Consider the following 26,598-nt stretch of genomic DNA (forward strand, 5'->3'; position numbering starts at 1 on the left):
CACTCATGAGTTTTTATGATTCTGATGTCTGTTGCTCTTTCATGTCTTCATTCATTTTCTTAATACCTATAGCTTGCTTTACCATAAAGGACTGCAGTTCCATCTGTTTTGAGCACATTTCTTTCTGGAATGCTTTCAGTGTCTGGAGGGATGTTATTGTGCTCTGGATTCTCTCTTTTATTTTAATAAGTTTGTATGAGATTTGCCTTTGATCTTCTATTACTCATTTCTACCTGAAATTAGTTTTCCTGCACTAATGGGAGTAAATAATAGATTTCTCTAATTGCACATATAAGGAGCACTCTCTTCTGTTGATTTTTTGAGAACTGTTAAAAATATGTCCACGTGCATTCTGATTCTCATGTTTTTCTCCTCCCACACTTTTATATGCACCTTCTCTTTTATTTGCCCCTATTGTTTCAGTCTTGCTTCACTTGTATTCTATACCCAGTGGTCTTCTCAGTTACAGTCTTCGTCGAGAAAGGAAAATTTGAAAGTTCATCCTGCCCAGTGTCCCCCAGCCCCTTTAGAACCTCAAGGTGCTGGCAAGCCCTCCCTCTCCTCTTTCTTCTGGGAGGTTTATGGGTTCCTGGAGCATGGGCCATTGGCTCCTTCCTCTCTGTGTGCCCAGGTGCTGGCACTGGGGTTGGCCCCCCCCAAACAGAACAGCCACCCCGTGATGTGAGGGAGCAGGTGGGCAACCAACCCCACTGAGTGCCCCCCAGCCCCAACCCACCCAGCTTGGAGCCCGTCTTGGTAACTAATGAAAGAATCAGGCCCCCAGGATGTGTCCCTGACCCTAATCTGAGCACATGTGTCCTACAGAGGTGAAGGGCAATTCCATCACAGGATCTGCTGGGGCCCCAGTCACCATGGGGGCCACCTGCAGGGGGTGAGGTGTTGCTTGCCTGACTGAGAGGCTCAGCTATGGCTGCTGCAGGGGCACTATTGGGCAGGGCTGCCCCTCCAGAACCTCTTTTGTTGGGGGCACTGGTTCAGGCTGAGATAGGCCCACGGGTGCTGCTTTGGAAGGGAGATTGCCAGGGAGGCCGGGTTAGGTGGGGTGGCCACACGGGGGAATGCTGTGGTGGGGCAAGCAGTGCTAGCAAGGTAGATGGGGGTGTGTGTGTCTGAAATGGCACCCGCCAGTACCAGATCAGCTAGGTAGAGGAGAATAAGAAAAACGGCCCCCACCACCACTGACATTCCTGGAGAGAGTTCCTACAGATCCCCGTCCCACTGGCACATGCCATAAAATTGGTCAATAAATCTTCGTCTACGGCCCAGGTACTCTTTAAACTGCTGCATTTGTCCGGTTCTCAGAGTGAGGTAGTCCGTTTCCTATTGCCTGCTGGGTCTCCCAGAGTTAAGTCCCGCTGATTTTCAAAGCAAGCCAGAGTTTATCAGGGCTCTTCTTTCTAATGCACATCCCCAGGGCAGGGTTGCCCAGTGTGGGGCTTGAACCCCTTGCTCCTCAGGGAGGGACCTCAGCATTTGTGATATCCCTTCCAGTTCTGGTTCCCCACACTGGGGGTGTGGGTCATGACTAGGCTACATCTCTGCCCCTCCAACCTGTCTCAGGGTGGCTTTTTCTTTATATCTTATCCATGAAAGAACCGTTCTGCCAGCCGTTAGGCATTCTCAGAGGGAACTGCTCTATATGTAGTAGTAGTTCTGCTGTGCTGTGGGATGAGGTGAGCTCGGGACCTTCCTACTCCACCATCTTGGTCCGCAGGTCCTGCCTTGCGCTTTGAACTGCTCTTTTACCCGTGCATATTTCTGTAACATCTCATATTGGTCACTTTGAAAAACCTGGTTCACTGAGTATGGCACACATATCCTAGGGTGACTTCCAATGAATCACACTCTTGGGTAATTTTCTCCCCCTGCGTGCAGGTGAAACCTGTGACTTTTTCTAAACAACAGAATATGACAACAATGGCAGGATTTTGCAAATGTAATTGAAGCCACTAATCAATGAACTTTAATCAGAAGGGAGATTATCTTGGCTGGTCTTTCTAGGTCTTCTGTTTCCCTCCCTGTCAGGTACCAAATCTTTATCATGGCCCCCATGAGCCTGCGTTAGGCCTGCCCCTGTTTTATGTTCTCTTAGCTTCTTATACGTTCACTCATGGGACTTGGCCTGGTTTGTAACTAGGCACCTAGTTGGATCACTGCGTGTTTTCCATCCCTGACACAGCCTTGCAGTGGGATTTGGGTTCCTCATAATCTTCCAGATTCTGGCAGGCATTCAGTAAATATTTGTTGAATGCATGATTCAGAAAAATTTATCTCCATCCCTGACATCTGTCCTTCATTTTTATCTCCAGAGAAGGAGCCCAGCCTTGACACATCCCTGTTGCTTCATGTCCTTCGGTTGAGAGGAACATACAAGCTCACAAGGAGCTGTGCTCTCTTTCTTCAACCACTGCCTTCAGGAGGTAGGTCTCTAACTAGCCATATGCCTTTTATCCACAACCTAATACTATGGACACACTGGATAATATTAAATCAGTTTCATTACTCAGGTAATGAAGAATGGCTCCTGTCCACTTCTTTTGGGGGCCACCCCCAGCCAACTCCCCATTCCCAGAAGGAACATGGGTGCATTTCTCTTCAGCCCTTCCCTGAATCCCAAGAAAGGTCCTTCTACAGCTTCTACTGATCGCTATGCAGCAGGGAAGTGCCAGGATCTGGGAACACTTTATTCTTTTCCAAGTCTCCTTTTCCTGGCCATTCTTCAAATGTCTGGGGAAAAAAGCCCTGAGAATGTTAAAGACACATTCACTGCCCTCCAGCATCCGGCCACTTATTTATAAAGAAAACACACCGCGTGAATGTTGCTGTTCCTTCCCACCTCCTGCCGGATTCCCTCTTTCCCTCAAACAGCCACACTATTTGTCACTTGCCCTTTCCATTGCCGGTAAGACAGGGACCTTTGCATTTCTGGTTTTGGCAGAAAGAGATCCTGTTTCGATATCTCTAAATTAGCTTTCTGTCTATTTGTCCCTGTATTCTTCTTCTGGGAGTCGCATAACGGTGTCCTGTAATTCCCATAGGGTTTCTTTTTTATTTTTATTTTTAGTAAAGTATCATTGGTATACAAACTTACGTTGGTTTCAGATAGGCAGCACAGTGGTTCAACAGGTACGCATATTATTGAATCCTCACCTCAACTAGCGCAGTTACTATCTGTCAACATAGGAAGATATTACGGAATCCTTGGCTATATTTTCCATGCTGCACTACCGTAACCAAGACCAACTTATGACTGAGAATTTTTGTGCCACTGCGGGAGTCCAGCTCCAGCCTAGGGGTGGGATGCCCGAAGGTGCAGGACGGAGTCGGGGTATGGAGAGACAGGACACGGAGTCAGATGGAGGTGGTCTCTCGACAAAGTGCCGATGACAGCTTTATTTATACCATTTTGCACAAGGATATGATTTTTTATTATTTTGATGATTAACTAGAATACACAGTTGGTTAATAGGTATAGGCAAGCTTTTTTCTTTCTTTTACTTTCTAATCTATTCATGGTTGGTCAAGTGTTAGACAGGTGATTGTTTTTCTGTTCTTTGACCAAAACTTTTCCCATTAACATGTACTCTATTGTGTTTCACGTTTCTATGCAACACAGTTTCTAAGTAGTGCATGTGACCATAGGAGCGTGCAGTATGTAGCAGCGACTATGGAGTCTATCAGCTCTGGGTGAAATACAGGTCACCTAGTGCCACAGTTAGCTAGGATTCTTTCCCACAAAAATATTCTTAAAAGCTTTAATAAATTTATAAGCAATCTAAAATCATAAACTCATATCTTCACCTTATACTCCTTTATAGGGCACAGTAGGCAGCAAACTAAATTTCCCCTTCTTATCTACATTTCTCTTTCTTCTGTGTGGATACCAAAATCTCCCTGACATATGCTACCCAGGTCTCCATGACTCCACTACTGCAGGGACTAGACAAGTTCTTACATGGTGAACAATGCAAGGGCATTCATATCATAGAAACTGTTTCTGTTTTAACTACAAACCTTAAACTATAAACAATCACGTCAAATATAATGTATGATTATTCATTTGATTTTTATACTTTTTATGTGAATCTAATAAAATGTTAATATAGTAGGTAAATGCAAGATATAGATAGAAAGCATGATTTAGAACTGTAAGAAGGCAGGTGTAGATGATCAGGTTTGTGCCTACAGACCAGGTCTTAATCCAAGCTGAAACATCCACAGGTGTAGAAGATTTCTCTCAAAACTGGGGGGGTGAGGTTCTAAGCCTCACCTCTGTTGGCCCCCTTTTTCTCACCTGATGGCCCCCCTGCGACTGTGCCTGTCTTAGGTTGTTCCTCCCTTGAGGAATCTTACCCGTCCGTCTCTGGCTAACCAGCCATCTTACGGGGCCATACAGGAGATGTAAAGCTGGTAAGTGAGAGAGAAGTAATATTCTTTGAAAAGGTTAGTTTTTCACTTCTTTGCAGATTTATGCTCCGTGGCTTCTATGCCCAGCACTTGTTTTGAGGTATCTTTACTTCCTGGAAAATTATGGTACTTGGTAATTTCACGTATGAGGCACAAATTCTAGTAAAGGGCCGTGATTAGGAAGGAAGAAAAACAAAGTATAGAAGTAGTAGAGGGAAGAAAACATGAGATGATTAATTAAGTGTCAACAGGGTTATTCTATTTAATATTTTCTCATGACTCTATTTCTATAAAACTTTCCATCACTAGTTTCACTGGCATTGTAAACAAGGGGGGGCGTTCTCAGTGGAAATGGGGTGGTCAATGTTTGACTAACAGCAGGTTTCGGTACTTTATGCTAAGATCGCCATTTGGCCCTGTGTGTTCCATTCTTCAGGAGCACTGTCCTGAAAAGCTTTGGGGAAGTTTATGTTCTCATCTTTTCCGTGCTGCTTAGCAAAGGTTAGCTTAGTCTTTGACAACAATGCAAGTAAAAACAAAGCCAATAGTATAATGGAAAATAACAAAATGAAGATGGGTAATAGAGGGAGCCAGCTGCGAAGGCCCCTGCCTTATGGGGGTCTTCCTCCAGCCTGAGCTTCGCTACACAGCTTGAGTAGCATGGCTCCCGGCATGCCCCATTATCCCCCTCCCCTTCCCCACCCACCTCCAACCCCTCCCCCATGGTAAACACCATTCTCTTCTCAGTGTCTGTGAGTCTACTGCTGTTTTGTTCCTTCTGTTTTGCTTTGTTTTTGTATATTCCACAAATAAGTGAAATCATACGGTATCTGTCTTTCTCGGCCTGGCTCATTTCATTTAGCATAATAACTTCTAGGGGCATCTATGTTGTTGCGAATAGCAGGATTTCTTTCTTTTCTTATGGCTGAATAATATTCCATTGTGTAGATATACGACTGCTTCTTTACCCACTTATTTGTTGATGGACACGTTGGTTGCTTCCCTATGTTGGTTCATGCAAATAAGGTGGCAACAAACATAGGGGTGCATATATCTTTTTGAATCAGGGATTTTGTTTTCTTTGGCTAAATTCCTAGGAGTGGAATTACTGAGTTGCATGGTATTTCCACTTTTAGTTTTTTGAGGAACCTCCATACTGCTTTCCACAGTGGATACACCAACTTGCATTCCCCCCAACAGTGTAGGAAGGTTCCCCTTTCTCCACACCCTCACCAACACATGTTATCTCTTGTCTTTTGGACAGTGGCCATTCTGACTGGTGTGAGGTGATTTCTCATTGAGGGTTTGATTTGCATTTCCCTGACGGTTAGCGATGCAAAGCGTCATTTCACATGCCTGTTGGCCATCTGTATTTCTGCTTTGGAAAAATGTCTGTTCAGTTCTTCTGACCATTTTTTAATCAGGTTATTTTTTTTTTTCCGTGTTGAGCCATGAGTTATTTATATATTTTGGATGTTAACCCCTTATCAGGTAAATTGTTTACAAATATATTCTTCCATACTGGAGGTTGCCTTTTTGTTCTGTTGATGGGATCCTCTGCTATACAGAAGCTTTTTAGTCTGATGTAGTGCCACTTATTCATTTTTTATTTTGTTTCACTTGCCCAGGGATATGCGTTCAGAAAAAAAATTGCTCATGCCTATGCTTGAAAGAATTTTGCCTATGTTTCCTTCTAAGGGTTTTATGGTTTCATGTCTTACATTCAGGTCTTTAATCCATTTCAAGTTTACTTTTGTGAATAGGGTTAGACAATAATCCAGTTTCATTTGCTTGCAATGCATTTGTCCAATCGTGTGATGGGGGTACAGAGGTTCAATTTCGAAAGATGAAAAAGTTCTAAAGATGGATGGCGGTGATGGCTGAACAACGGTGGGAATGTACTGGAATGCCACTGCATTGTACATCTAAAAATGGTTAAAAAGGTAATCTTTGAAAAACTTATTTTTATTACAATAAAAACGCAAAGGCATCAGGAACAAGGCAAGGATGCCCACCCTCCCCACTTCTATTCAACATAGTACTGGAGGTCCTAGCCACGGCAATTGGACAACACAAAGAGATGAAAGGCATCCACATTGGTAAAGAAGAAGTTAAGCTGTCACTATTTGAAGACAACATGATATTATACATAGAAAACCCTAAAGACTCCACTGAAAAACTATTAGAACTAATAACTGAATTCAGCAAAGTTGCAGGATGCAAAATTAATGCACAGAAATATGCTGCATTTCTATATTCTAACAACGAATTAGCAGAAAGAGAAATCAGGAAAACAACTCGATTTATAATTGCATCAAAAAGAATAAGATACTTAAGAATAAACCTATCTGAGGAGGTGAAAGACCTTTACTTTGAAATTCATGATAGAAATTAAGGAAGGCACCAACAAATGGAAATCTACCCCATGCTCATGGATAGGAAGAATTAATATTGTCAAAATGGCCATCCTGCCTAAAGCAATCTACAGATTCAATGCAATTCCTATCAAAATACCAACAGCATTCTTCAATGAACTAGAGAAAATCATTCTAAACTTCATATGGAACCACAAAAGACCCTGAGTAGCCAAAGCAATCCTGAGAAGGAAGAATAAAGTGGGGGGGATCTCGCTCTCCAACTTCAAGCTCTACTATAAAGCCACAGTAATCAAGACAATTTGGTACTGGCACAAGAACAGACCCATATATCAATGGAACAGAACAGAGAGCCTACATATAAACCCACACATATATAGTCAATTAATATGTGATTAAGGAGCCATGGACATACAATGGGGAAAAGACAGGCTCTTCAACAACTGGTGCTGGCAAAACTGGACAACTACGTGTAAGAGAACGAAACTGGATTATTGTCTAACTCCATACAGAAAAGTAAGCTTGAAATGGATCAAAGACCTGAATGTAAGTCATGAAACTATAGAACTTGTAGAAGAAAACACAGGCAAAAATCTCTTGGAATATAAACATGAGAAACTTTTTCCTGAACACGTCTCCTTGGGCAAGGGAAACAAAACAAAAAATGAACAAGTGGAACTACACCGAACTAAAAAGCTTCTGTACAGCAAAGGACACCACCAGCAGAACCAAAAAGCACCCTACAGTATGGGAGAATATGTTTGTAAACGATTTAGCCGATAAGGGGTTAACATCCAAAATATACAAAGAACACATGTGCCTCAACACCCACAAAACAAATAACCCGATTAAAAAATGGGTGGAATACCTGAACAGACACTTCTCCAAAGAAGAAATGGGGATGGCCAACAAGCACAGGAAAAGATGCTCCACATCATGCTCCTGCTGATGCTAATCACCAGGGAAATGCCAACTAAAACCACAATGAGATATCACCTCACACCTGTTAGGATGGGCACTCTCCAAAAGACAAGAAAGAACAAACAGTGGTGAGGATGCAGAGAACGGGAACCCCTTTGCTGTTGGTGGCAAAGTAAATTGGGTCTACCATTGTGGAAAGCAGCATGGAGTTTCCTCAAAAACAGTAAAAATGGAAATACCATTTGACCCAGTAATTCCACTCCTAGGAGTTGACCCAAAGAAAACAAGACCCTTGACTCGAAAGGACATATGCACCTGTATGTTTATTGCTGCACTATTTGCAATAGCCAACATATGGAAGCAACAACCTAATTGTCCATCAATAGATGAATGGATAAGGAAGACGTGGTACATTTGCACAATGGAATATTATTCAGCCATAAAAAGAAAAGAAATCCTGCCATTTGCAGCAACATGGATGGATCTAGAGGGTATTATGTTCAGTGAAAAAAGCCAGGCAGAGAAAGACAAATACCAAATGACTTCACTGATTTGTGGAGTATGAAAACAAAGCAAAACAGAAGGAACAAAGTATCAGTAGACTCACAGACACTTAGAAGGGACTAGTGGTTACCAAAGGGGAGAGGTTGGGGAGGGTGAGTGGGGAGGGAGAAGGGCATTAAGGGGCACAACAGTTTGCAATCACAATGTAGGTAGGTCACGGGGATGGCAGTACAGCACGGAGAACGCAATTAGTGACTCTGTATCATCTTGCTAGGTGATAGACAGTGACCGCAATGGAAGGGGTGAGGACTTGATAATATGGGTGAATGTTGAACCACTGTGTTGTGTATGTGAAACCACCACAAGATTGTATATCAATGATACTTTAATAAAAAAGGAAAGAAAAAAAGAAAGACAAGTGAAAATAAAAAGGCAAAGGAGAATGCTGTCATAAAGACTGGTATCTGGAATATATGAAACGCTTCCACAAAGCTATGAGGAAGTTCGCCCTGCCCAACTGCAAAGTGGTCATGACACCCACATAGGTACGTCATGCAGAGGGACACTGCAATGGCCGATCAGCGTAAGAAGAAGCTCAATCCCATCAGCCTTCAGAGAAATGCAAGAGGACCCTCCCCCCACCCCCGTGTGATTTTACACCCACTAAAATGGCAATGTTAAGAAATCTCATTATCCCAACTCCTGGTGAGTGTGTGGAACAATCAGAGCGCAAGCTGCTGGTGGAGTCTTAAGCTGGAAACCACATGGCTGAACCCAATACTCACCTAGCCTGTGACCTAGCAATAGAGGCCTAAGTCCTTTAAACTCCTTAAAACTCCTTGACTACTTTAGACGCTGCAAAGCATATATGCACATGTGCCAGACATTAGCATATTTGTAGCATCCCTGCTTTGGTCAAGGCCCCTGAAGCGGGAGGTGTCCAGATGTCCACAGACAACAAAATGGGTGAGTGAATGGAGGAGTGGTTCCACAGTGGCACGTGCTGCAACAGGGACGGCGGAAGCACTGTGGTTACGTGGAATCATGAAGGTCCTGCTAGCGACACAATGTTGACTGGAAAAAAGGAAGTGGCAGAGAACTGCACAGAAAGTGACCCAGTTTACTGTAATGCCAGGCGAGACAGCAGTAGGCATCCCTGTTTACGGATGCACAAATGGGCCTCTGGAATCACCTGGAAAACGGAGGGAGGTGGTTTACACAGAACACTCAGGGGATGGCTGTTCCTCTGCGAGGGGCAGGGGCAGGCAGGAAGGACCCCAGGAGGGGACTGACTGGAGTTGGTAGACCCTCCTTCATCGGGAAGGTGGCGGCTGAAGCGCCTGGTCCACGCTCCTGATTCCTTCTGTGATTTTCCGAAAAGACGACCTGTGAGACGTCTCTGAACAGAGGAACCGGAAAAGCCCTGTCCCCGGCCCCCAGTCTCCGCCCTGGCGGGGTAGTCGCTCCAGGGGCGTGGCCTAGCCGAGGCCCCGCCTCCCGCATGCGCAGTGTGCCGCCCAATCGGCAGCGTTCCCTTGCAGTTGAGCGGCCGGCTCCTGGCTGAGCGGAGGCCACCGGGCGAACGGCGCCGAGGTAGCAGTGCGGGCGGGAGGGACGGAGGGAAGGCGGGAGGGACGGAGGGAAGGCCGGAGAGACAGAGGTCCGGGGATTGGGGTGCGGGGGAGCCTGGGGGTGGGGCGGGGGTGGCGGGTGCAGACAGAGGGATCCTTGGCGCAGCCAGGGAGCGCGGGGGTGGCCGGGCGGTGCTACGTGGCCATGGCAGGCGGGTGGCGGGGCTCCTTAGGCGTGAGCGGGCCAGGGATGGGGCCGGGGCGGCAGGGCGGACACCAGGGGCTCCTCGGCGGGGCCAGGGGGCGGTGGGGGCAGGCGGTGCTGAGCAGGCAAGGTGTGTGCGGGGTCGGGGTTCATGGGGTGTGAGTAGGGCGGGGTGGGGATGGGGCTCCTGAGGCATGAGCGGGCTGCGGCGGGGATGGGGCTCCTGAGTGAGCGGGCTCCACTGGGGGCAGGGCTCCTGTGGCGTGAGCAGGCCTTGGCAGGGGTGGGCCCCCTGAGGTGTGAGCAGTGCAGGAAAGGGGCTCCTGAGGCGTGAGCGGGCTGTGGTGGGGGCAGGGCCCCTGAGGCTGGGGTTAGGCTCCTGAGGCGTGAGCGGGCTGGGTTGGTGGGGGGCGGGGCTCCTGAGGCATGAGCAGGCAGTGGTGGGGGTAGGGCTCCTGAGGGGTCAGCGGCCCTGCGGGTGCAGGGCTCCTGAGACGTGAGTGGATGGGGTTGGCGGGGGTGGGGCTCCTGAGGAGCAGGCTGAGGGCGGGGCTCCTGAGGCGTGAGCGGGCTGTGGCGGGGGCGGGGCTCCTGAGTAAGCGGGCTCCAGCGGGGGTGGGGCTCCTGTGGCGTGAGCTGGGACGGGTCTTCTGAGGCGTGAGTGGTAAGGTGGTCGTGCTTCTGAGGCGTGAGTGGTAAGGTGGTCGTGCTTCTGAGGCGTGAGTGGTAAGGTGGTCGTGCTTCTGAGGCGGTGGTGCTCCTCAGGGGTCAGCAGGCTGGGGCAGGGAGTGAGGCTCCTGAGGGGTGAGTGGCTAGGTGGTGGGGCTCCTGAGGCCCGGGGTGGGGGGAGGAGCTCCTGAGGCGTGATCGCGCGGTGATGGGGGCAGGGCTCCGGAGACTCCTGAGGCTTGAGCCCTGCTGACGGGGCTTCTGAGGCATCAGCAGGCCATGGCAGGCGGGGTTCCTGAGGCGTGAGTGGGCCGAGCGGGGATTGGGGGGGGACTCCTGAGGAGTCAGCAGGCCGGGGCAGTGGGCGAGGCTCCTGAGACATGAGCTGGCCGGTGGCGGGGCTTCTAATGTGTGAGCGGGCTGGGGTTGGTGGGGGCAGGGCTCCTGAGGGGTCAGCAGGCCGCGGAGGGAGCAGGGTTCCTGAGACGTGAGTGGGCGGGGGCGGGGGCTCCTGAGGCATGAGCGGGCCGGGGTTGGCAGTGGCTCCTGAGACTCCTGAGGTGTGAGCCGTGCGGGGACGGGGCTCCTGAGGCGTGAGTGGGCTGGGGGTGGGGGGTTCCTGAGGCGTGAGCAGGCAAGGGTTGGTGGGGGCAGGGTTCCTGAGGGGTGAGCAGGGAGGTGGAGGGGGCAGGGCTCCTGAGACATGAGCGGGCTGGGGGCGGGGCTCCTGAAACATGAGCAGACTGGAGGCGGGGCTCCAGAGACATGAGTGGGGTGGGGTCTCGAGGCTTGAGCAGGCCGGGAGCGGGGCTCCTGAGGCGTGAGTGGGCCGTGGGGGGGGCAGGGCTCCTGAAACGTGAGCAGACTGGGGGCGGGGCTCCAGAGGGTGAGCGGGCTGTGGTTGGTGGGGGCAGGGCTCCTGGGGGGGGGCTTCTGAGGGGGCAGCAGGAAGCGGTGGGGGCAGGGCTCCTGAGGAGTGAGCGGGTCGGGGGTGGGGCTCCTGAGGCGTGAGTGGGAGGGGGAGGGTCCTGAGACATGAGCGGACGTGGTTGGTGGGGGCGGGGCTCCTGAGGTGTGAGCAGGCTGGGGGCAGGGATCCTGAGACGTGAGCGGGCCAGGGGCAGGGCTCCTGATGTGTGAGCGGGCTGTGACGGGGGCAGGGTTCCTGAGGTCGGGGGGGCGGGGAGGGGGGCTCCTGAGGGTTCATCAGTCTGCGGTGGGGATTGAAAGGAAAGGAGCGACACACAGCAGCAATTCACCAGAGAATTCCACTTTATTAGGGAAAGGTGCTGGGTTATATAGGAAGGGGCATGAGCTGATTGAGGTGTCACTTCTACGGGGCTGGTGGCTATTGGCTAGGTGCTGGGATTGGGGGGCGAGGGGTGATTGGGCTTCAGGTGGCGCTGGCGGGAACCGAGGACCTGGCAGAGAAGCAGGAAGTTCACCATCTTATGGGTGGGGGCCCTTCATTCCCCCCTTTCTCCTCTATGGGGTTGTGGACGTTGCTTTCTCTCTGCTTCCTGCTGAACGGGGGCGGAGAAGGGAGTGAGGGCTTGAGGACTGGGAGGAAAGGGTTGATAGGACTCCCCACAGTAAGGACGAGTAGATGTGGACTTCTTCAGGTTGGAAATCAATGAAGGTTCCCTGTAACCATAGGTCGAGGACTTGTTGATTCTAATGATGCCAAGAGGATACGGGTGCCAGAAGCCAGGCGTCTGTGGCCTTGTTTCCAGGAACAGTTTCCAGCGGAGAGAGGGGTCCATCTCAGCATGTGGTGAGGAGGTTACGTGAGGGTGAGGGATCTTCTGTGGCTAAAAGCTGGTAGTTCCTGAGTAAAAGCTGGTTGAAAGTTTGATTAGAGATTTTACTAACTTGGGATTTGATAAACTTTACAAGGCAAGAAGAGACAGGCGAGGAGAATGATTATTATAGGGCCTGCAATGGGCCAAAGCCAGGCGAGGAGAATAATTATTATAGGGCCTGCAATGGGCCAAAGCCAGGTAAGGAAGGGGTTTGTTAGTATTGAAGAGAATGGGTTGGAGGAGTAATACTGTGGGTACCAGGAGTTACCCATGTAGTGAATGGCGCAAGACCAGTAGGGGCATCCCCCGTACGTGTCTGGCCATCGTCTGCAACAGGCTTGTTTTTGGTCATAGAGGAAGCAGAGGTAGGGAGAATAAAGGTAGCTGCTAGTGAACACTTCGGTGGAGGGAGGAAAGTGGAGGTATAAAGGCTCAGAGCAGCCTTTCAGAGGGCAGTCTGATGTGGCAATGAGGGCAGTAATTTTTGTTTGATGCTGTGTGCAAGTCTGTCTGACTTTGAATCACCATACAAAGGAGGCTGGGGTGGCGGGGAAGACAATAGGAATGAGGAAAAGAGTGAGAGAGAGCGAGGGAGCAGTAAAGGAGGAAAAAGTCATGATTCGGGTATGGATGGCAAAGGGGGTGAACGGGATTTTGGAGGAAAGAGGACAGTAAGGTCAGGAGTCTGGAGGGAGGGAGAGTCTGTAAACTTTTGTAGGTTAAGAGATCCTTTAGGTGATGTGGGGAGAGAATAGTAAGGGGCGCCCCGAATGTCAGTTTATGAGCTTCCTTCTGCAAGAGCTGTCCAGCGGCTAATGCCCATAGGCAGGGGGCCCATCCCTGAACTGTGGGGTCTAATTGCTTGGAAAGATAAGCTACTGGGGCAAAGGATGGGCCATAATGTTGGCCTAGGACTCCTAGAGCTTGACTGGACCTCTCATGAATGTATAATGAGAAGGGCTTCGACAAATCAGGAAGATGGAGAGCTGGGGCTTCCACAAGGGCTCGACGGAGCTTAATGAAGGCGTGTCGGGCTGAGGAGGATAATGGTTCTTCGGGGGGGCCCTTGCTGAGGTCGTATAGGGGTCTTGCCAACAGGGAGAAGTTAGGGATCCACGCTCTAAAATACCCAGCCAGGTCTAGAAAGGAAAGGATTTCTGTCTCGGTTTTGGGAACGGGCATGTCAGAGAGGAGCCGTTTTCTGTAAAAAATCTTGGGAGGAGGGGTCCAGAGGGATAGAAAAAAAAAATGCGTCCTTGAGATCTAGGACTGAGAAGTGGGAGGCCGAGGCAGGGATCTGCGATAAAAGGGTGTATGGATTTGGATCTAAGGGATGGATAGGGACGACGGCATGTTGATGAGGTGAAGGTCTTAGACAAGGTGGAAAGATCGGTTGCTTTTTTTTAACAGGTAATATGGGGGTATTAAACGGGGAGTGAGTGGGTCTGAGGTAATTTTTGTTTAAAAGATCTTGAATGATGGGTTGAAGGCCTATGAGGGCTGAAGTGGTTAGGGGGTATTGGGCCTGACAGATATATTGAGAGGGGTCACGTAATTTGATAGAGGCAGGAGGACATAGAGCCACGGAGGGGCTTGTAATGTCCCAAACTTTGGGATTTACAGGGTGTATGAGGGCAGAACTGGAGCTTTCATTGGGTAGAGGGGAGTTGTCGGCTATGAGGGCCATCAGAAAGGGAGTACTGGGGGCTGTGGGAGTGGATATAGTTACGGAAACATGGAGGAGAGAAAGGATGTCCCGTCCTAGTAAAGGGATGGGACACTGGGGCGTAACCAGGAAGGAGTGGGAGAAAGGTATGGGATTGTCTTGGATTGTGCATAAAGGGGGGGGGGTTTTAATGGGAAAATCTGTTTACCTTCTACCCCGACTATAGGAGTAATGGCAGGCGTGGTAGGGCCTCGGTATTCTCACAAGACTGAGAAGGTGGCTTCTGTATCTAGGAGGAAGGAGATGGGGCGACCGTCTACTATTAAAGTAACCCTGGGCTCCTGTTTGGTGATGGAAATGGTTGGGCGAGAAGCCCCCGGGCCCTGTCAATCTTCTTCTGCCAGCCCCACTATGGTGGGCTTAGGATGGGGGTTGTTCGTCCAGCCTCCCCTTCGGGTGTTTGGGCAATCAGACCCCCAGTGGCCCTTTTTGTGGCATCTGGGGCATGGGGTGGTAGGAGATCTGGGGGAGGGGCACGCCCTTGACCAATGTCCCTCTTTTCCGCACTTGAAACAAGCTCCTGTGGGGGGCTTGTTTGTAAAGGGGCGCCCAGGTTGTGCTTTTATCATCTGGGCCAACATTTGGAAATTGGCCTGATCAGCCTTTTGTTTACGGCGTTCTTTCTCCTCCTCCCGGTTATGGAAGACTTTAAAGGCCACTGTTAGGATCTCAGTCTGTGGGGTAGTGGTACCCTGTTCTAACTTTTTGAGTTTAGCTTTAATGTCGGGGTAGCTTTGAGCTAGGAAGTATGTCATAAGGACATGTCTTCCGTCAGGCATTTCTGGGTCCAGGCTGGTATATTGTAATAGGGCTTGAGTAAGTCTGTCTAAGAACTCAGAGGGTGTCTCCTCCCTCCTTTGAATTATGTCTTGGAGCTTTTGAAAATTGACTACTCTACGAGCTGCCTTTTTCAGACCTGCTATTAAGCAGCAGGCGAAGATATCTCGAGAGCGGAGACCCACAGCGGTGGGGGGCTGAAGGGTTCTGGCTCAGTCTGTGGGGGAGAAACAGGTGATGGGGGCAAAGACGGAGGAGGCTCCTGGGACTTAGTTAGAGGGGGGCTGAAAGGCTCAGGCTTGATCTGCAGGGGGGTGAGGTGGGGGAGGTGATGGTGGTGGAGGAAGGGGGAGGGGCTGTTGTAAGAGAGGAGGGGGAACGGAGTGGGCAGGAGGCTTCTGCGGGAGAGAAGACTTGCAGGTTAGGAGAACCTGGGGGGAGGCGGGGGGAGGAGGCGGAAAGCTACGATATAGGGAATCTCCTTCCATTTTTTCAGGCGCTGGCAGAGATTGCGAGTGATGTTAGGATCAAGAGTTCCCCCTGTGGGCCATTGGTTGTTATTGTCTAGGGGGTATGTCGGCCAATCTTGGGAACAGTATTTACGGAGAAGTTTTGGTTTTATATCAGGTGTCAGGGAGAGGGTGGCTAGATATTTGAGCAGGCATTCAAGAGGTGAGCTTCCAGGGAGGGATGAGGAGGCTCCCATGGCTAAAGGACAGAGAAGGAGACAAACAGGGGAAGACGAACGGAGATCCTCGGACTGGGAGCAGACGGCAAGGAGACAAAGGGCGTCCCCAATGATCCTTCGTGGTCTGCGGAAACTCGTATACGAGTCGGAATTTCTTAGGAAGTGTGGGTCGTCACCCAGACTTCTCTAAGAAGTCACGGTGCCAGAGTCACGAGGAACATAGTACTAGGAATTTTTGGCAGAAGGAATGGAAAGAGGAAGGGGGAGGGAAAGGGGAGCATTCTCATCCGCAAAGGAGTCACCTCATTTATGGCTGTTGGAGGAGTGGCCTGAGGGTCCGCCGCAGCCGTGAAAGCCTAAGGTGGGGAGAGTTCCCTCCTCGTCGGGAAGAGCGGCCCGCTCCAGGGGAAAACTTACCCAAAGGCCAGAGAGGGGTGGTGAGTGTGAGGAGCCAGCGATGGAAAAAGAGGACGAGGGCAAGCTGCTGCTGGTGTCGGGGGAAGACGGCCCAGTTGGGGTGTCCCGTCTCCCGGGTTTCAGCACCAATGAAAGGAAAGGAGCGACACACAGCAGCAATTCACCAGAGAATTCGGCTTTATTAGGGAAAGGTGCTGGGTTATATAGGAAGGGGCATGAGCTGATTGAGGTGTCACTTCTACGGGGCTGGTGGCTATTGGCTAGGTGCTGGGATTAGGGGGGGCGAGGGGTGATTGGGCTTCAGGTGGCGCTGGCGGGAACCGAGAACCTGGAAGAGAAGCAGGAAGTTCACCATCTTATGGGTGGGGGACCTTCGGGGGGAGGGGTGAGGCTCCTGAGGCGTGATCGTGTGATCAGGCCATGGTGGGGGCAGGGCTCCTGAGGCGTGAGCGGGCTGGGGTTGGTGGGGGCACAGCTCCTGAGATGTGAGCAGACTGCAGTGGGGGCGGGGTTCCTGAGACTCCTGAGGCATCAGCAGACTATGCTGTGGACTCCTGAGGCATGAACCCACGGGTGGAGGCGGGGCTGCTGAGAGGTGAGGGGGCGGGGCAGGGCTCTGAGGCGTGAGGGGGCTGGGGATGTCGGGAGCGGGGCTCCTGAGGCATGAGCGGGCTGGGGTTGGTGGGGGCACGGCTCCTGAGGTGTGAGCAGACTGCAGCGGGGGCGGGGCTCCTGAGACTCCTGAGGTGTCAGCAGACTATGCTGTGGACTCCTGAGGCATGAACCCACGGGTGGAGGCGGGGCTCCTGAAACGTGGGGCGGGGCTGCTGAGAGGTGAGGGGGCGGGGCAGGGCTCTGAGGTGTGAGGGTATAAGGGTGGCGGGAGTGGGGCTCCTGAGGCGTGAGTGGGCTGGGGTTGGTGGGGGCAGGGCTCCTGAGGTGTGAGCTGACTGCAGCGGGGGCGGGGCTCCTGAGACTCCTGAGGCGTCAGCAGACTATGCTGTGGACTCCTGAGGCATGAACCCACGGGTGGAGGCGGGGCTCCTGAAACGTGGGGCGGGGCTGCTGAGAGGTGAGGGGGCGGGGCAGGGCTCTGAGGTGTGAGGGGATAAGGGTGGCGGGAGTGGGGCTCCTGAGGCGTGAGTGGGCTGGGGTTGGTGGGGGCAGGGCTCCTGAGGTGTGAGCTGACTGCAGCGGGGGCGGGGCTCCTGAGACTCCTGAGGCGTCAGCAGACTATGCTGTGGACTCCTGAGGCATGAACCCATGGGTGGAGGTGGGGCTCCTGAAACGTGGGGTGGGGCTGCTGAGAGGTGAGGGGGCGGGGCAGGGCTCTGAGGCGTGAGGGGGCAAGGGTGGCGGGCAGATACCGAGGGCTCCTCAGCCAGGCCGGGGGTGTGGCGGGGGCGGGCTTCTGGGCTCCTCTTTATCCCTCTCTGACCGATCTCCGTGAATACTGGTACAAGCATATCCTTCACGGTAAAAGAGATCCTCGAGAGAATCGGCACCCATTTGGTCTCCACAAACACTAAAGTCAGGGAATCCTTCCCTGCTGCATTTAAGAGGTCAAGCAAAAATGACCGTTTGACTATTCCACCCAAACTACTTTCTGCATGATGCTTTCAGAGGTAGAGCCAACTCTGCCTACCGTCAGGAAGATATAATCATCCAACAAATCAGGAGCAAGAAACTGTATTCCCTTAAGAAAGGTAGCACTGAGCATCATGGTGTGGCAAATACCCTTTGGTGGCATACTGCCTTGTTCAACTATACGACGTATCTGGGGTTCAAATCCCATATCCAGCATCCTATCAGCTTCTTCAAATACTAAGTATTTGCAGAAGTCTAATCCAGTTTTTCCTCTTTCCATCATATCCACCTGGAGTGGCGTAACCGCCCTGGAGTGGCAACTAACAAGTGACACCCATGTTCTAAATCTCGAATCTGCTGACCAATATCAGCACCACTATAAACCACACATGGACGAACTCTAGACCAGTGTGAAAATTTTCTGGCTTCCTCATAGAGATGTACAGCCAATTCTCTTGTAGGAGCTAAAACCAAGGAAAGTGGGTATTGTTTACGGCGTCCATACCTTCCATTTTCCTTCAGAGCCTCCAAAGCCTCGCCTGGACCATCTCCATAAATCTGACGTAAGATGGGCAAGAGAAACGCTGCTGTTTTTCCAGAGCCTATTTGGGCACAAGCCTTCAAGTCTCTTTTTTCTTTAATAATGGGAATGGCATGCTTTTGCACTGGAGTTGGACGAGTGTACCAAGTAAGCTCAATGTTCCCCATGATAATTTCTCCCATCTCAGCATCACTGAAACTTTCAGTATGTGGAGTAAAGCGTCCTGGGACACTCAGCCGAGCAGCCAGAAATCCCAGGGAACTCCAGGCGCCCTAAACCCCTGGGCGGCAGCACAGCTCAGAGGCCCCTCACAGGGATAAACAGACTCCTGCCTGTTTCCCCTCCATCGAGGCTCCGCCATATTGGAGCAGCAGACTGAGGCCAGCCACGCCCAGAGCAACCACGGAGCTAAACTCCACAGAGGCTGGGCAAGAATCAGAGGCCCCGTCTGCGCACAGCTGCCCAGCACAAGCCGCTAGAGGTCGCTGTTCTCCCAGGAGAGGAAGGCCACAAACCAGGAAAAAGGGACGTTCTCCCAGCTGACACGCGCGCCAGCTCTGCACAACTACCTCTATCGCCATGAAAAGGCAGAAGAATTTGATGCAGACCAAAATCAGAGAGTCAACTCCTGAGAAGGAGATAAACCTAACCAATCTTCCTGAAAAAGAATTCAAAATAAAGGTCATAACCATGCTGATGAAGCTGCAGAGAAATATGCAAGAGCTAAGGGATGACGCCCGCAAGGAGATTACAGAAATGAAACAATCTCTGGAATGATTTATAAACAGAATGGATAAGATGCAAGAGGCCATTGATGGAATAGAAACCAGAGAACAGGAACGCATAGAAGCTGACACAGAGAGAGAGATAAAGATCTCCAGGAATGAAACTATATTAAGAGAACTGTGTGACCAATCGAAAAGGAACAATATCTGCATTATAGGGGTACCAGAAGAAGAAGAGAGAGAGAAAGGGATAGAAAGTGTATTTGAAGAAATAATTGCTGAAAACTTCCCCCAACTGGGGGAGGAAATAATCAGACCATGGAAGTGTACAGAACTCCCAACAGAAAGGACCCAAGGAGGACAACATCAAGACACATAATAATTAAAATGGCAAAGATCAAGGACAAGGACAGAGTTTTAAAGGCAGCTAGAGGAAAAAGGTCACCTACAAAGGAAAACCCATCAGGCTATCATCAGACTTCTCAACAGAAACCTTACAGGCCAGAAGAGAATGGCATGATATATTTAATGCAATGAAACGGAAGGGCTTTGAACCAAGAATACTGTATCCAGCACGATTATCATTTAAATATGAAGGACGGATTAAACAATTCCCAGACAAGCAAAAGTTGAGGGAATTTGCCTCCCAAAAACCACCTCTACACGGTATTTTAGAGGGACTGCTCTAGATGGGAGCACTCCTAAGGCTAAATAGATGTCACCAGAGAAAATAAAGTCACAGAAAAGAAAGCAGACCAACCAAATACGATTAGCATGTATAATGTAGGGGGATGCATGGGGAGGGCTGTGGAACACAGAGAAGACAAGTAGTGATTCTACAACACCTTACTACACAGATGGACAGTGACTGTGATGGGATTTGGGGGGACTTGGTGAAGGGGGGACCCTAATAAACAATGTTCTTTATGTAATTGTAGATTAATGATAACAAAATTTAAACTACTAGTATGCTTTTGGAGCAACACTTCATAATGTTTACCTTTTGCAAATGCTATCTCTACTCACTTGTGTAGCTTGTGCAAGATCACTTTGACACTTCATGTCCTATCACAGGGCCTATCTGTGCTTCAGGGAAAAGGACTTTTTTGGAACACAGAAGCAAAGATACTTCACCTGCTTTAACACCTGTTGTTAGATCTTTGCTGCACATGAAACGTGTTTGATAAATAGCTTGTCCCTGCCTTTCTTTCATTAAAGGAGCTTAGGATTAATATTTTGCTTTCTTTTTTTAATTGTGCAATAGAACTTAGATACAGGTCAAAGAAGAGAACAGAACAGGAAGTGGACATGGAAGGCCTCTGAGGCTGCAGAAGGGAGGAGCTGAGATTTGGGGATGGGGGCACAGGAGCAGGGAGTGATAAACAATGCCATGGTCACTAGCCTCAACATTGTGGCCTGTGCTTATGTTTCAGAGAAATTAAGTAGCTGCCCAAAGCAGCAAAAAGAGAGCATTCCGGAAAGGCAGCTGTGTCCAGGGAGCAGGTCTGCGGATCTGGAGGGGCAGGCACTGCAGCCTCTCATTAAAAGCGCTCCTTTACTCTTCAGTGACTTTACTGGGTGTTACTGTTTTACTTTGACCAGCCAGAAATAAGAAACTCTCCCTTGACTTCTAACACACTTTGGTTACTTCCTCCTCTGCCTTCTTCTTCACACAGAACCTGTGAAAAGAGGTTCTCCTGCAGGGTGGAGGGTCTCCACTCCTGCTTCTCCACCCCCTGCAGCTCCTGCCACTGTCACTCCACAGAAATGGCTTCTCTGGGGTCACTGGAGGCTCCCACAGTGCCAAGGGGCCCTACTTCGCTTCCTTCCTCTCTGGCCATTGCTTCCTGCTCCCCTGTACTCTGAGGTACCATCCTGAGCCCCTGCTCTCTCCCTGTTCTCCTCTGCAATCTTGCCTCTACGTTTGCGATTTCATTTTTGATTTGAGTCCCCAGTATCTCTATTCATGAACATTCTTTTGAGTTCTGGAACAGCACATCCCACTGCCTCTCAGCTGCTCCCTTTCTTGGGTGAGAGGCTCCCCAGATGAAGCATGTGCAACTTGGGACTCCTCTCCCTTCCCAACCCCCACGCTGATTTCCCCTCATCCCGTCCTCCCAGTGACTCGTGCCACCAGATGTCACCTAGAATCATCTTTGAGTTCTCTTTTCCTTGCCCCATCTCCCACACCCAATCGACCGAGCGTCCTGTCAACTCTACCTCCAGAGCACATCCCAAAGCTGTCCCGTTCGCCGGCTCTCAAGAGTGATGAGCAGAGGCTCAGCTACTAATCCTCTGATGCCAGAATTACTGCAAGAACCCCTAACCAGATTCCCTACCTCCTCCTGGCCCAGCTCCAGTCCACCAGCCTTGTTGCAGCCATGGTGCTCTCTGAGCCACTGATGAAAGCACATCACTACCGCAATGAGAGAACAGAGTCCCAGCGGCTTAACACAGTTATTCCAGAACCTTTATATTCAACAGCCAACCTACATTTTCTACCTTTACCATTTACCTCTCCAGTTCCTGGCATGTGCTTCCTTTGTCTAGAACACCTTTCCTTTCATACTCTGCCTGGGAAAATTGTACTTCCCCAGAGGAAAGAGCAACCTGTATTTGGATCCTGGCTTTGCCATCTCTTACCCCTTGACCTTCGAGCAATGGCTTAATCTCTCCAAGCCCTTTTATATGGAGACCGGGGGTCAAAATGGCCCCTACCCCCCATCAACACAAAATCCTATTTATTCGCCCAAACCCTGAGGACTCCGCTATATACCACCACCCTCACAGACCAATGACAGCACACTGCCATCACTTAGTCTCTTAGCAGTGCCCTCCAGAGAAGGGGCTGTAGATAATGCCTCCTTGACTGCTATAGGTCTGCACAAGCCTCAGGCAGTCGTGGAGAACTGAGTGCTCTTCGAGAAGCCATTGCTCCTCCCACAGCCACTGCCACCTCTGCTGCCACACAGTGGAGCTGGGCCTCATGCTACTGGGGCTCCCCTTGTCCCCAGGTTGCCTGTCCCAGCTGGGTCCCTCCACTGCCAGTACTGCCAAGCCAGAGGCATTGGGCCCAGCCCCCTGCCCCAAGGGAGGGCAAGGAAGCCCCCAGACACACCTTCCTACACCCACTGGCCCAGCAGCCCTTCCCGGGGAGCAGCTCACCTCGGCACACGGGCACACACTTGCCCAAGCTGAAGAAGTGTGAATGTAGCTCCTTGGTGAAGCAGATGTCTGCAGCTGCAGGGGTCCTGGAGTGGGAACAGGCACAGTCACCCCTGCCTCCCTTGTACCCTGCCTCCCCACCCTCCCCTGAGCATGATGCCTGCCATCGTCAGCAATGGAGAACGGAGGCACAGGAGGGCCTGGGTCCCCACCCCATGCCCTGCCTGGACTGCCGGACGCCACCTCCTGGGCAGAGCAGGAGGAGGGCAAGTCTGGGCAGAGACAGGTGAAGCCTGCCAGGCCCAGTGCGAGGGGCCCATTCCTCCTCACCAACGCATCAACTGCAGGTTCCAGATGGTGGTGGAGTTTCAGGATCCCTAGAGAAGGAGAGGAAAGTTTCATGTGTCAATTTACCTTGTTCCTAGGGAACACCTTTTCCTGCCACCCCATTTCAGGGAATGAGGGACAAGGGTAGCAGTGCCACCATTTCCCTACTGTCCAGAGAATCATCTTCCAGGTGCTCAGGCTGGACCCCGAAGTTCTCCCTGGTTCCTTCCTCTCTCTCACCCCCTACAGCTTATTAGTCGCCACATGTGCTCTGCCTACCTCCCCTGATACTGCCTATCCTCCCACACCTCTCCCTCCATTGTCATTGCTACCACCCTAGGCCAGGCTACTGGATGGCTCTAAAGCCTCCTTCCTGGCTTCCAGGGATCCACCTACGCTACCCTACTCTTGCCCAGTGGTGAGCTCTGGAAGTCTCCAGCTTGATCAGGTGGCACCCCATGAACTCCAGGATAGTCTAACCTGGAACCTGTGGTGGAAGCCCTGGGTATCTCTCTATCCAGCCATCCAGGTTATTGGAGCCAAGCCACTCCCTGTACAGTCAGCAAAGCAGGAACTTCTAGATGGGGAACTAGGCTCCCCAATGAAGCTGGTTGAAGGGTACAGACCCAGCCGGAAGCAGAGCTGGTACCAGGATACAGGTCTTCCAGCCCCTAACCCAGAGCTCCCTTGATATGGTCCTTTAATTTGTTCCCAACACTCTGGAACCTTCAATGGCTTAGAGAAAGGAAGGTCTTACAGGCTTGATGCATCAGAGTAACGAAGCTGTCAGACCTTGCCCTGGGCCATTTCCTCACTTCCTCATTCCTTCCAAATTTCTGAGCCCCTCTCCAAATCAGGTTCCCTGAGAGGATGCTGAAGGGACCACAACTCAGACGTTCACCCCTGGGGCAGGACACTCCAGAACAGGAGCCCCAGGGCTATGTGAAGAGCCCAGTGAAAAGTGAGTTTGTTTTGCTTTGGTTTGGCTCCCTCCCTCCCTGTGCCCAGCACACTGGCGCCAGTACCCCAGAGATGAGGGTCATCCGTGCCGGACTGGTGATCAGAGACGGTGATGAGGGGGTGGCTGGGCCTCGGTTCTCAATGAGCTCGTACAGCACCTCTTTGTTGTGGACGGTGAGGTGGTTCATGTACTCTGGGGACGAGAGAGGGAGAGCGGCGCCGAGTTTGTGGTGCAGGCGGGAGGGACGGAGGGAAGGCCAGAGAGACAGAGGGCCGGGGATCGGCGGGGTACGGGGGGCCCGGGGATGGGGCGGGGGTGGTGGGGCAGACGGATCCTCGGCGGGGCCACGGGGGGCGGGGCTGGACGGGCGGCGCTGAGTGGCCATGGCGGGCTGGGGGCGGGGCTCCTTAGTTGTAAGCTGCCCGGGGGTGGGGCGGGGGTGGCGGGGCGGACACCGGGGGCTCCTTGGCGGGGCAAGAGGTCGGTGGGGGCGGGTGGGCGACGCTGCGCGGCCAAGGTGTGCGCGGGGGCGGGTTTCGTGCGGCGTGGTGGGCGGGGCGGGGTTTCTGAGGCGTGGGTGGGCCAGTGGCGTCGGGGGCGGGGCTCCTCTAGCGTGAGCGGGCGGGGGCGGGGCTCCTGAGACGTGCGCGGTCAGGGGACGGAGCTCCCGAGGCGTGGGCGGGAGGGTGCGGCGGGGCGGACACCGAGGGCTCCTCAGCGAGGCCGGGGGTGCGGCGGGCGCGGGCGTCCGGGCCCTGAGGCGATGTCCCCACAGTGTCCTCGGAGGACACTGCGGGATAGGGCGAGGCCCCTGATGTCAGAGTGGGGTCTGGGGGCAGGGGTCGCCATCACCATCTGCTTTGTCCGCTCCTGGTCCAAGAGGAGCCACGAGGACACGCAGTCTGATCTGCGCCCGGGCCGATGCCAGGCATCGTGCACTGACAGTGTCCCCGTTCCTTTAACGTGTGCTTGCTTGGCCCACAAGGTGCAGGACAGTTGTGTCCACCGCGGAAGACACCTCCGGATGATGCTGGCTGGGAGGAAGCACCTGGAGAAAGCTGAGAAGGCCTCGAGGGAGGCTGAGGACATGGCAGCCTGTGACCCTGGCATGCAAGAGTGGAGAGAGCTCATGGGGCTAGAGGAGGGCCCCGAAGGTACCGTCTGTCTGACCCCTTTGCCGGTACAGCACGCAGCGCAGGGACGGTGCCCCTGGGGGCACTGCTTCTGAGTCCTCCACATTGTAAACAGCAAAATCCATGTGTGTGGGATGCAGTTTCGTGTACTGGAGGTCACCCACCTGATCCTCCTGTCCCAGACCAGGATCACAGAAGCTGTACAGAAGCTTCCTGATCACAAGAGCTGATTACAGAAGCAGCTCTCTGGCCATCCACAGTCGTTCTTTCCAAAAGTACCGCAGGTGTGCTCCGTGGTTTACTCTGGCATCAGCCCTGGGAAGGCCTGATCCTTGTCCATCTGACCTGCACATGCATGGCTCCGTTCACGTGTTTGCTCCAGAAACGTCTGTTTGCAGAAAGCCTAACAGCTTCCACAGGGGAGGTATTCCTCCATGAAAACTGAGCACCATGCCCTGCTTCATTTTCAAATGTTTTCCACTTTTATTTCAATGCAGGGTGTAAGATAAATTATATATTGTCTTGTCAGGTGTCAGTTATACTATCCGTGGACAATACAGTGAACAGAGTCAGAGTCAGTTGGTGGTCCTTTGATAGGGACCATCCTTACGAGCAAGTATGATTTGAAAGCTTTGCTCTATTTGGTGATGAGAAAATAGAGCTTGTTTTTTGAGTGTCTGATACACTGCTTATTGTGGGTAGATTCTGTATGTATGAAATATTTTTGTTGTAGTGCAGATCCTTCGTGATTACTGAAAAATAGCTATTGGTCGTAGATCCATAAAGTCAAATCATCTGCTTTGTAAAGCTTTATTTGAAGTATTAAAATGTTGTGGAATGCAGCACTTAGGGATGAAAGTGTTGTGTAAAAAACTCTATGAAAAAGTATTTTTTGAACGTTCTTGAATTTATTTGTTTAAACTGGACCTTTTACAACCATGGCTTTTGTCTCTCTTAGTGAAATGCTCTTTTTGTTAAAAGCATCACTCCCAAGATCGCTTGAGAAATAATTTTCTCAGTGTGTTAAAGGATTTTCCTTACTTTTTTATCCTTTTGAGGGATATTTTTTTTCTTTTTACCTGCTGTATTTTATTTTATTTATTTATTTATTTTAATTAATTTATTTTGTTATTAATCTACAATTACATGAAGAATATTATGTTTACTAGGGTCCCCCTTCACCAAATCCCCCCCCACAAACCCCATTACAGTCACTGTCCATCAGCATAGTAAGATGCTGTAAAATCACTACTTGTCTGCTCTGTGTTGCACAGCCCTCCCCATGCCCCCCCCACATTATACATGCTAATCGTAAGGCCCCCTTTCTTTTTCCCCACCTTTATCCCTCCCTTCCCTCCCTTTCTCCCCAGTCCCTTTCCCTTTGGTAACTGTTAGTCCATTCTTAGGTTCTATGATTCCGCTGCTGTTTTGTTCCTTCAGTCTTTCATTGTTCCTATATTCTTTGGGTTTGAGGTGAGTCTCTTGTAAGCAGCATAGAGATGGGTCTTGCTGTTTTATCCATTCTATTATTCTGTGTCTTTTGATTGGTGCATTCAGTCCATTTACATTTAGGGTGATTACTGAAAGATATGTACTTATTGCCATTGCAGGCTTTAGATTCGTGGTTGCCAAAGGTTCAAGGTTAGCTTCTTTAGTATCTTACTGTCTAACTTAACTCGCTTATTGAGCTATTTTAAACACTGTCTGGTCATTCTTTATTTTTCTTCCTTCTTATTCCTCCTCGTCCATTCTTTATATGTTGGTTGTTTAATTCTGTGCTCTTTTGTGCTTCCTTTAACTGCTTTTGTGTGAAGTCGATTTTATTTTTTGCCTTTAGTTAGTATTTGGTTGGTCTGCTTTCTTTGCTGTGATTTTATTTTCTCTGGTGACATCTATTTAGTCAGGAGTGCTTCCATCTAGAGCAGTCCCTCTAAAATTCCCTGTAGAGGTAGTTTGTGGGAGGCAAATTCCCTCAACTTTTGCTTGTCTGGGAATTGTTTAATCCCTCCTTCATATTTAAATGATAGTCGTGCTGGATACAGTATTCTTGGTTCAAGGCCCTTCTGTTTCATTCCA

At 50.7% G+C, this 26,598-nt stretch overlaps 1 long non-coding RNA gene and 1 pseudogene across 1 annotated transcript; both read right to left on the reverse strand.

The window, feature by feature from the left end:
- Positions 1 to 15,482: 15,482 nt before the first annotated feature.
- Positions 15,483 to 23,684, reverse strand: LOC118913316 (uncharacterized). The gene is made up of 4 exons (XR_008995044.1): positions 23,454 to 23,684; positions 22,432 to 22,478; positions 22,102 to 22,187; positions 15,483 to 16,411 (listed from the first exon to the last, which is right to left on the reverse strand). It is a non-coding gene; the product is annotated as an uncharacterized LOC118913316 (long non-coding RNA).
- On the reverse strand, positions 17,313 to 18,567 carry LOC118913347 (ATP-dependent RNA helicase DDX3X-like; annotated as a pseudogene).
- Positions 23,685 to 26,598: the final 2,914 nt, after the last annotated feature.

This window comes from Manis pentadactyla, chromosome X, assembly GCF_030020395.1.
Source record: "Manis pentadactyla isolate mManPen7 chromosome X, mManPen7.hap1, whole genome shotgun sequence".
NCBI lineage: Eukaryota > Metazoa > Chordata > Mammalia > Pholidota > Manidae > Manis > Manis pentadactyla.